Here is a 12072-nt window from a genome sequence, read left to right as displayed (position 1 = left end):
TTACTCAGCCATAAGAAGAAACGAAATTGAGTTATTTGTAGTGAGGTGGACGGACCCAGAGTCTGTCATACAGAGTGAAGCAACTCAGAAAGAGAAAAACAAATACCGTATGCTAACACATATATACGGAATCTAAGAAAAATTTTTAAACAATGGTTCTGAAGACCTAGGGGCAGGACAGGAATAAAGACACAGATGTAGAGCATGGACTTGAGGACACGGGGAGGGAGAAGGGTAAGCTGGGACGAAGTGAGAGAGTGGCATGGACTTATATAAACTACCAAATGTAAAATAGCTAGCTAGTGGGAAGCAACCGCATAGCACAGGGAGATCAGCTCAGTGCTTTGTGACCACCTAGACGGGTGAGATAGGGAGGGTGGGAGGGAAACGCAAGAGGGAGGAGATATGGGGATATATGTATATGTATAGCTGATTCACTTTGTTATACAGCAGAAACTAACACACCATTGTAAAGCAATTACACTCCAATAAAGATGTTTAAAAAAAAAAAGTGCTGTCTCTCGCCTCAGCCACAAAACAACCCCCAATCCTTCCCCTGTGGCCATGTATTGAATTTGCATAAAGAAGCCACTAGCCCACCAGTTCTGCAAATAGCAATCCAGTCTGGGCTGGCCTTGTACACTGGATGTACAAGTGGGCTTGTACATCCCACTACACAAGGCAAGATAGTAGACAGCAATATTCCACAACAGATGAAGACATCCATAGACGTCTTGAAAGATTTACACTTACTTATCTGGAAAACTATTTCCCCTGAGAATCCTACAGGTTTGCTCTGGTTCCACGATCCAGCATCCACAACCGTGTTTCTTCCCACACCAAGCAAAGACTTGTTGAATCTGTGGTCAATTATTTAATTACTCATTTCATCTTCCAGCAAGGCTAGTCACGCACCGGTTTTCATGATAAAGAGACAAAAAAACAAGACTTTGTAAATGCAAGGCTGTGCTATGAAAACTGGGAAGCTTCATGAAAACAGGGAAGAGCAATTAATCTGATATTTCCCGTATTGTGTGGCCACAGGACGATGTTTACATCTCCTCTTGCAGCTGTTCATAAGGTACTGGCCCTGAACTGGAAAGCTGATGTGGCTTCTAGCTTCAATGTTGGTAGAATTGTTTTGATGTCAGCTCAGAGTTTCAGCTGAAACTGAGAGAGTCCTACCCAAGGATGCACGCCACAGCCAGCCTGGGGAGAAAGGCATTCCTGGTGCTCTGCTGACCTTGTGTGGCTGGCTGCACTGCGGGTGATGATAGGGGCTCATTTATCAACACTCTCTTCCTCTGTCTTCCCCTCCATATCCAGCTGTCAGCAGTAGCTGCTCCATCTCAGAGTGAACATGCTCTCTCGAACACATCTCCTGGCTTTACCTTTCTAGTTTCTCTGCCACTATACGTACTCTGGGACAGCTTGGTGTGGAGACAAGATGCAAGGAATTTGAAGTGAGATGACTTGATTTAAATTTTGTTCTGCCACTTACTAGCTGGGAGACATTGGGTAAAGTATGTCATCTCTTTGCACTTTAATTTCCTTACCTTGATATTCAAAAATATTACTTAATATTTTTTAAGACAGATTCGTGGAGGAAGCTTCCTTCCCTGTGGACTGAGCTCCACTGGGGGGACACTCCTCAGTGACACCCCAGCGGAGATGGAGTGGTCTGTCTGGTGAGTGAGTCTGGAGGTAGGAACCAGGTGTGCCTACTCTGCCCTTCCTCTTCATTTTTTCTTTTTAGAATTTTATTTCATTTTTTTATACAGCAGGTTCTTACTAGTTACCTATTTTATACATATTAGTGTATATAGGTTAATCCCAATCTCCCAGTTCATCCCACCACCACCCCCTGCCCCCGCGCTTTCCCCCCTTGGTGTCCGTGCGTTTGTTCTCTATATCTGGGTCTCTACTTCTGCCTTGCAAACCGCTTCCTCTGTACCATTTTTCTAGATTCCACACATATGCGTTAATGTACCATATTTGTTTTTCTCTGACTTACTTCACTCTGTATGACAGTCTCTAGGTCCATCCATGTCTCTGCAAATGACCCAATTTCACTCCTTTTTATGGCTGAGTAATACTGCATTGTGTATATATGTACCACATCTTCTTTAATCCATTCGTTTGTTGACAGGCATCTAGGTTGCTCCCATGACCTGGCTATTGTAAATAGTGCTGCAATGAACATTGGTGTGCATGTGGCTTTTTGAATTATGCTTTTCTCTGGATATATGCCCTGTTGTGGGATTGCTGGGTCATATGGTAATTCTATTTTTAGTATTTTAAGGAACCTCCATACAGTTCTCCATAGTGGCTGTATCAATTTACATTCCCACCAACGGTACAAGAGGGTTCCCTTTTCTCCACACCCTCTCCAGTATTTGTTGTTTGTAGATTTTCTGATGATGCCCATTCTAACTGGTGTGAGGTGATACCCCATTATAATTTTGATTTGCATTTCTCTAATAATTAGTGATGCTGAGCAGCTTTTCATGTTCCTCTTGGCCATCTGTATGTCTTCTTTGGAGAAACGTCTATTTAGATCTTCTGCCCATTTTTTGATTGGGTTCTTTGGTTTTTTAATATTGGGCTGCACGAGCTGTTCATATATTTTGGAGATTAATCATTTGCCCGTTGATTTGTTTGCAAACATTCTCTCCCATTCTGAGGGTCGTCTTTTCATCTTGTTTAGAGTTTCCTTTGCTGTGCAAAGCTTTTAAGTTTCATTAGATCCCATTTGTTTAGTTTAGTTTTTATTTCCATTACTCTAGGAGGTGGGTCAAAAAAGATCTTGCTGTGATTCATGTCAAAGAGGGTTCTTCCTATGTTTTCCTTTAGGAGTTTTATAGTGCCTGGCCTTGTGTTTAGGTCTTTAATCCATTTTGAGTTTATTTTTGTATATGGTGTTAGGGAGTGTTCTAATTTCATTCTTTTACATGTGACTGTCCAGTTTTCCTTGCACCACTTATTGAAGAGACTGTCTTTTCTCCATTGTATAGCCTTGTCTCCTTTTTCATAGATTAATTGACAGTAAGTATGTGGGTTTATTTCTGGGATCTCTATGCTGTTCCATTGATCTATCTTTCTGTTTTTGTGCCAGTACCATGTTGTCTTGATTACTGTAGCTTTGTAGTATAGTCTGAAGTCAGGGAGTCTGATTCCTCCAGACTCCTCCGTTTTTTTCCCTCAAGATCGATTTGGCTATTTGGGGTCTTCTGTGAATCCATACAAATGTTAAGATTTTTAAATTCTAGTTCTGTAAAATATGACATAGGTAATTTGATAGGGACAGCATTGAATCTGTAGATTGCTTTGGGTAGTATAGTCATTTTCACAATATTGATTCTTTCAATCCAAGAACATGGTATATCTCTCCATCTGTTTGTGTCATCTTTGATTTCTTTCATCAGTGTCTTATAGTTTTCTGAGTACAGGTTTCTTACCTCCTTAGGTAGCTTTATTCCTAGGTATTTTATTATTTTTGTTGCAATGGTGAATGGGATTGTTTCCTTAATTTCTGTTTCTGATCTTTCGCTGTTAGTGTATAGGAATGCAAGAGATTTCTGTGCATTAATTTTATATCCTGCAACTTTACCAAATTCATTGATTTGCTTTAGTAGTTTTCTGTTGGCATCTTTAGGATTATCTGTATATAGTATCATGTCATCTGCAAACAGTGACAGTTTTACTTCTTCTTTCCAATTTGTATTCCTTTTATTTCTTTTTCTTCTCTGATTGCCATTGCTAGGACTTCCAAAACTATGTTGAATAATAGTAGTGAGAGTGGACATCCTTGTCTTGTTCCTGATCTTAGAGGGAATGCTTTCAGTTTTTCACCATTGAGAATGATGTTTGCTGTGGATTTGTTGTATATGGCCTTTATTATGTTGAGGTAGGTTTCCTCTCTGCCCACTTTCTGGAGAGTTTTTTTTATCAAAATTGGTGTTGAATTTTGTCAAAACTTTTTTTGCATCTATTGAGATTATCATATGGATTTTATTCTTCAGTTTGTTAATATGGTGTATCACATTGATTGATTTGGATATATTGAAGAATCCTTGTATTCCTGCAATAAATCCCACTTGATCATGGAGTATGATCCTTTAATGTGTTGTTTGATTCTGTTTGCTAGTATTTTGTTGAGGATTTTTCTCTCGATATTCATCAGTGATATTGGTCTGTAATGTTCTTTTTTGTAGTATCTTTGCCTGGTTTTGGTATTAGGGTGATAGTGGCCTTGTAGAATGAGTTTGGGAGTGTTCCTTCCTCTGCAATTTTTTGGAAGAGTTTGAGAAGAATGGGTGTTAGCTCTTCTCTAAATGTTTGATAGAATTCACCTGTGAAGCTATCTGGTCCTGGACTTCTGTTTGTTGGAAGATTTTTAATCACAGTTTCAATTTCATTACTTGTGATTGGTTTGTTCATGTTTTCTATTTCTTCCTGGCTCAGTCTTGGAATTTGTCCATTTCTTCCAGGTTGTCCATTTTATTGGCATAGAGTTGCTTGTAGTAGTCTCTTATGATGCTTTGTATTTCTGCAGTGTCCGTTGTAACTTCTCCTTTTTCATTTCTAACTCTATTGATTTGAGTCCTCTCCCTCTTTTTCTTGATGAGTCTGGCTAACGGTTTATCAATTTTGTTTATCTTCTCAAAGAACCAGTTTTAGTTTTACTGATCTTTGCTATTGTTTTCTCTTTTTTAAAATTAATTAATTAATTTATTTATTTTTGGCTGCCTTGGGTCCTCGTTGTGTGCGGGCTTTTCTCTAGCTGTGGTGAGCGAGGGCTACTCTTGGTTGTGGTGCGGGGGCTTCTCATTGCAGTGGCTTCTCTTGCTGCGGAGCATGGGCTCTAGGTGTGTAGGCTTCAGTAGTTGTGGTACGTGGGCTCAGGTTGCCTATCTCCACTTCATTTAGTTGTTTTTCTGGGGTTTTATCTTGTTCCTTCATCTGGTACGTAGCCCTCTGCCTTTTCATCTTGTCTCTCTTTCTGTGAATGTGGATTTTGTTCCACAGGCTGCAGGATTCTAGTTCTTTTTTTTTTTAACATGTTTATTGGAGTATAATTGCTTTACAATGGTGTGTTAGTTTCTGCTTTATAACAAAGTGAATCAGCTATACATATACATATCCTCATATCTCCTCTCTCTTGCATCTCCCTCCCACCCTCCCTATCCCACCCCTCTATGTGGTCACAAACCACCGAGCTGATCTCCCTGTGCTATGAGGCTGCTTCCGACTAGCTATCTATTTTACTTTTGGTAGTGTATATATGTCCATGCCACTCTCTCACTTTGTCACAGCTTACCCTTTGCCCTCCCCATTACCTCTCTTGTAGGTTTGTGTCTTTATTCCCGTCTTACTCCTAGATTCTTCATGACTTTTTTTTTTCTTTGATTCCATATATATGTGTTAGCATACGGTATTTGTTTTTCTCTTCTTGACTTACTTGGCTCTGTATGACAGACTCTAGGTCCATCCACCTCACTACAAATAACTCAGTTTTGTTTCTTTTTATGGCTGAGTAATATTACATTGTATATATGTGCCACATCTTCTTTATCCATTCATCCAATAATGGACACTTCGGTTGCTTCCATGTCCTGGCTATTGTAAATAGAGCTGCAATGAACATTTTGGTACATGACTCTTTTTTTTTTTTTTTTTTTTTGTGGTACGCGGGCCTCTCACTGTTGTGGCCTCTCCCGTTGCAGAGCACAGGCTCCGGACGCACAGGCTCAGAGGCCATGGCTCACAGGCCCAGCCACTCCGCGGCATGTGGGATCTTCCCGGACCGAGGCACGCACCTGTGTCCCCTGCATTGGCAGGTGGACTCTCAACCACTGAGCCACCAGGGAAGCCCCTACATGACTCTTTTTGAACGATGTTTTTTTAAGGTATATGGCCAGTAGTGGGATTGCTGGGTTGTATGGTAGTTCTATTTTTAGTTTTTTAAGGAACCTCCATACTGTTCTCCATAGTGGCTGTATCAATTTACATTCCCACCAGCAGTGCAAGAGTGTTCCCTTTTCTCCACACCCTCTCCAGCATTTATTGTTTCTAGATTTTTTGATGATGGCCATTCTGACTGGTGTGAGATGATATCTCATTGTAGTTTTGATTTGCATTTCTCTTATGATTAATGATGTTGAGCATTCTTTCGTGTGTTTGTTGGCAATCTGTATATCTTCTTTGGAGAAATGTCTATTTAGGTCTTCTGCCCATTTTTGGATTGGGTTGCTTGCTTTTTTGTTATTGAGCTGCATGAGATGCTTGTAAAATTTGGAGATTAATCCTTTGTAAGTTGCTTCACTTGCAAATATTTCCTCCCATTCTGAGGGTTTCTTTTGGTCTTGTGTATTGTTTGCTTTGCTGTGCAAAAGCTTTTAAGTTTCATTAGGTCCCATTTGTTTATTTTTGTTTTTATTTCCATTTCTGTAGGAGGTGAGTCAAAAAGGATCTTGCTGTGATTTATGTCATAGAGTGTTCTGCCCATGTTTTCCTCTAAGAGTTTGATAGTGTCTGGCCTTACATTTAGGTCTTTAGTCCATTTTGAGTTTATTTTTGTGTATGGTGTTAGGGAGTGTTCTAATTTCATACTTTTACATGTACTGTCCAGTTTTCCTAGCACCACTTATTGAAGAGGCTGTCTTTTCTCCATTGCATTGCTTTTACTGTCTGCCCTCTGGTGGATGAGGCTATCTAAGAGGCTTGTGCAGGCTTCCTGATGGGAGGGACTGTTGGTGGGTAGAGCTGGGTGTTGCTCTGGTGGGCAGAGCTCAGTAAAACTTTAGTCTGCTGATGGGTCGGTCTGAGTTCTCTCCCTGTTGGTTGTTTGGCCTGAGGCGACCCAGCACTGGAGGCCACAGGCTCTTTGGTGGCGATAATGACGGACTCTGGGAGGGCTCACATCTAGGAGCACTTCCCAGAACATTTGCCGCCAGTGTCCTTGTCCCCACCCTGAGCCACAGCCACCCCTTGCCTCTGCAGGAGACCCTCAAACCAGCAAGTCTCCTATGGAGTCACTCCTATGGAGTCACTGCTCCTTCCCCCTGGGTCCCGATGTGCACACTACTTTGTGTGTGCCCTCCAAGAGTGGAGTCTCTGTTTCCCCCAGTCCTGTCAAAGTCCTGCAATCAAATCCTGCCAGCCTTCAAAGCCCGATTCTCTGGGAATTCGTCCTCCCATTGCTGGAACCCCAGGTTGGGAAGCCTGACGTGGGGCTCAGAACCCTCACTCCAGTGGGTGGACTTCTGTGTTATAAGTGTTCTCCAGTTTGTGAGTCACCCACCGAGCGGTTAGGGGATTTGATTTTATTGTGATTGCGCCCCTCCCACCATCTCACTGTGGCTTCTCCTTTGTCTTTGGATGTGGGGTATCTTTTCCGGTGAGTTCCAGTGTCTTCCTGCCTATGATTGTCCAGCAGTTAGTTGTGATTCAGGTGCTCTTGCAAGAGGGAGTGAGCACACGTCCTTCTACTCTGCCATCTTGAACCAATCTCCTTCCTCTTCATTTTAAAATCTCTTTTGTGCAGCTTTCAAAGAGCACATGGTCTCTTCTTCAACTTCTGTGGGCAGGTGAGCCTCTGTTTGGGTTGCCGGGAGGGGCGGGGGCTCGCCATGGTGCATGGAGTTCAGGGTTCTGAAGCCCACTTCTCTGCAGCTATGGTTTATGCTTATATTCTCCTATGCTTGTAATAAAGATACTACTTTGTTCTCCATCTCCTGAGTCCTCTTATTTCTCAGTTGGTCTAGAATTCAGGTGGGAAATGTGAACACTAGGTATCAGGCTCCCTGAAAATCCTCAACAAGGTAAATGAAGAACTTCAAAAGTTACAAAAATGTTTTTAAGGGAAAGCATACCTCCTCCCATCCCTGCCCCTCAGTCCCTCAGTTATCACGTTCCTCTCCCCTGGGGCAATTACTAAGATCAGTTAGTGGTGTTTTCTTTTAGAGACAGACTAAATAAATACAAATACAGGTGCAAACTCAGTAATAGTGTGTAACAGTGTGAACTCAGGCAAGTTGTTTGACCTCTCTGTGCCTCCATTTTTGTATCTAAAATGAGAATAATAATAACTGTAACCTCCTAGTGTTTTGTGGGGATTCCATGACCACATGCCAAGCGCTCAGAATAGTGATTAGAGTATAACAAGACTCGCTAAGTTTTAATCAGTTTGATGAATGCTGCAATTCAAATTACACAGGTGACTTCCCACATGTTTAAGTAGGATACATTCTTAGAAATAGAATTGGAAATGTTGTTAGCTGTTGCCAAAATGCCTTTCATAGTAGTTGTGTCAACTCACTCTCCCACCAGTATTATATGTGTATCTTAGTTCCCCACAATCTTGCCCAAACGTTTTGTTAGCAAACTTTTTGAATTTTGCTAATCTTATTGATGAAAAATATCTAATTGTAGTTCTAATTATGATTTCTCTTAATATGAGTAAAGTTGAGTTTGTCTTCGTATGTTTAAAGGCATTTATATTTCCTTTTCTGTGACTGGCCCAACATTATCCATTGTCCTTTTTCTTTTCTCTCGAGTTGTTGATTTTTTTCCCCTGTTGATTTATAGGAACTCTTAATAGATTAAGAAAATCAGCCCTTTGTCTACAAGATGCTCTGCAAGTATTTTCCCAACATGTCATTTGTCTTTTGAATATTACTTTGTAAGTCAAGCTAATTAGTCTTTTCTGGTTTATTGAACAGGTGTCCTGCATTCAAAGTCATGCTCCACTCTGTTGTTTTAAAAGTCCTCCCATATTTTCTTCCAGTACTTTTACGATTTTTAAAAAATTTTTGACACATCTGGAATTTTGATACAAGGAGTAAGATATAGATCTGATCTTATTCTCATCTACATGGTTACTTAATTGTCTCAACACCATTTATGAATAAACTAATTTCCCCCAAATGATTTGATGTGCCATCTTCATCATACTCTAAACTTCCTCATGTGTTTTTGGTCTATTTCTGGTCTTGCTATTTTATCCCTTTATTTATTTATTCATGAACCATTAACATGTTTTAATTAGACATTCTTAAGGAAACAGTACTTTTAGTTAGCTGTTAAGGCCAGGCTTCCCATATTTTATTTGCTTATTTTTATGAATTTTCCTGGATTTGCTTTCTTGTTTATTGTTCACATAGGAGAGTTAGAATAATTTTACCTAGTAAAAAATAATCTTATTCATATTTTTACTAGGATCTTCTATGGGGTTATTCATTGGGATTTGGCAGAGGTGGTTAACATTTAGATTAATTTTTATTTCCCATAGAGTGTTAGGCATATATCATATGCTATAGAAAGGAGATGGACATCCACATTTGAATAGTGCTTTAGCCAATAGGGACCTTGTATTTGCGTAGAGCTCTGGGATGTAGAGAGTACTTACATATATGATATCTTATTTATTCTTACATTAAGAGATAAGTGTTATTAGTTCTGTTTTCAAGATGAGGAAATAGAAGCTTCAAAAGTTTAACATACTTGCTGCAATGAATGGAGGCAGCTAGTTAGTGATAGAGTTTGAGACCTGTGTCCCAATCGATCCTGAGTTAGTTCCAGAGTACCATCACCTCCTTAGGCTTTTCTGGCTGTGGATGAGCTCTGCACCTCTGGAGGTGATGGGGAAAGACACACCAATGATGGAGAGGGAGCCAGCATTGCAGAGAGTTTGCTTTTATTTGTAATCCTCTCTAGATTGTTCATTTGGTTGACTTGTCCCAAGTTGATCAATGATGCTGAGGGAATACTCTTTGTGCCCTGAGCTCTGTACCACACATTTGGAAGGGGACAAGGAAGGCAGTCTCAGCCCTCAAGGGGCTAACTCGCTGTCCATCCAAGTGGGAGGGCCAGCAATCTTTTCTCAGGCCAGGAAAAAGACTGACCCTTGGTCTTCAAAACTGTTGGCTAGCATTGCCCAATCACACCCAGACAACTCTGACTGTGGTTTCACCCAGGTTGTAGTCCAAAATTTGTTAAAAGGGAAAGTGATGTATGAAGACAATGGAGCTGAGATGAGAGGAATGGGACTCACACCTCACTGGAAAGGCAAGGTGAGTTTGTAACTTTAGTTTGAGCGTAGACAACGGAGTCCGAGTCTGCAGAATGGTTCACGGTCAGGTGATTGCTCTTTTCTTTCGAGATTTTGAAAGTCATGTTGGCATAGGTAAGTGCTTCCTCTGGGGGTGAAAACTACACAGGAAGAAGGAGGAGGAATGAGTGAGTTCAATTTGGAGAAAGGTGTCTCTTAGAAGCAAGTGACATTTAGAAACAAAGAGATCAGAAGAGCCTTTCAAAGAATCACTTGCCCAGTGTCCAGAGAAATAACACTACTCTAGTTGATAGAAGGAAATTCCCCTGGCAGCAGGCCTCCATATCCAGGAAACAGCGTGGTCGTCTTACCTTGGCTGGAGGAACTGAGAGGGGGATCCAGGGCCCGGGGACTGGAGTGACCTGCCACAAGTGCCAGGAAGAAGAGGGACAAGTCTCACCAATGGGGCCTGGAGGAATTGGAAGCTGCTTTCTTCAATCTTGGGTGAAGGGATGGGGTGAGGGGGAGGTGTTGGAGGTGGGCGGGCTGGAGGGTGGAAATGACCAGGAGAGAAGTAAAGGGATTTGAGTCCTCGGTCTGTAGAGAGGGTGGGCTATGCAAATTTTACTCCCCCTTAAAGCTAACTCTATTCTCGAAGACAGAAAAAGAAGGGCTGTCGCAGCTCTTGGAGACTTACATTTTCTGTAGCTCTTTATGATGAGGAAGACAAGGGCCATCAGCAGCAGTGTCAGTAGAACCCCACCAAGAAAGGTTAAGACCAAATATTCTTTGCTGTTGTGGCAAAGAAAATGAGCAGATGACCCGCTGGGCTTTTTGAAGTCCTTTCCTAAAGACCACAGGGTAACCTTTCCCACCTATGGGTAAATCCCTGAAATAGCTTTCACAGTGGTTAGTTAACTTTCAATCTCACCCCCGGGTTTTCAACTTTTGGCTTTGGGGTTCCAGATCCATTTGAGGGCTCAATAAAAGCTGTGGCTCTCTTCCCCCTTAAAAATGTTCACAGGACTGCACATAGCAAATTTTATCTATAAGCTTAGGGAATTCATGAATCTCTTGAGGCTTGGGGGACCCCAGGTTAAGAAACACACTCTGAAGGGAAAAAACTGATTTAGTTCCTCCTCTGTTTCTGGTCCCTTCTCCTCAGACCTCCCTCCCCAAGTCCATAAGGCAAAGCATTCAACACAAAATCAAATGCCATGCGGTATGAGAGGAAACGGGTGGGAGGATGCTTGCTTACTCGGGGTGGCCAGAGAAGCAGGGTGCAGAGGTCACTGCCTGGGGCTGCCGTGGAGTGGGTGCTTTGTCTGTCTTTGAGAGAACACGAAGGGCATTAGTGCATCTGCCATGTCTCTCTCCAGTTTGAGGGCACCCACATACCCCACCTTATCCAAGCAACCAGTGGAGACTAACGACAGGGCTACAGCTCCTCAAAAGGAGAGAACATTGTGTACTTCAACGTGAAAACTAGATCAGGAAATAAACAATAATCAGCTACACAAATGAAAGAAGAGCCTAGTATTTCTGCAGCCCCATATGTCCCTTTGAAAAAAACATTGCAGGGTGCTCCCTTAAAGATTTTAATAAGACCCTAGGGACAAATGCTTCCTGGGACTTAAGCAGAGAATTTCAAGGCCAGGGGGTAAAGAACCAAAAGTGAAACCCAGAACTAGCATTTCCCAAAGTCCTGGGGAATCTGCCCTTGGGAATAGCTGCCTTTTTTTGTTCATTTGTTTTTCAGGGAAGCTATTTACAGTGGCTAGCCAAAGGCAGCCTTAGTGAGCTCTCCTCACACTTATAGAATAGAATAGCAGTTAAGGAAGGGAGCCAGAGTCTCGTAAACTACCCAGATGGTCTAATACTGAGCACAGAGTACCCTTTCCTCAAATTTGGAGGATCAGATAATTCTTCCTTGCTCCCCTTTTCGCTCTTCTTGGCATCAGACCCTGCATCATGGTAAAATCTGATTTTTCCAACTTCGGAAATGTCGTCGCATTACAGCC

The sequence above is a fragment of the Phocoena phocoena genome, chromosome 1, assembly GCF_963924675.1.
Source record: "Phocoena phocoena chromosome 1, mPhoPho1.1, whole genome shotgun sequence".
Classification (NCBI taxonomy): domain Eukaryota; kingdom Metazoa; phylum Chordata; class Mammalia; order Artiodactyla; family Phocoenidae; genus Phocoena; species Phocoena phocoena.
Note: the sequence above shows the minus strand (reverse complement) of the source record.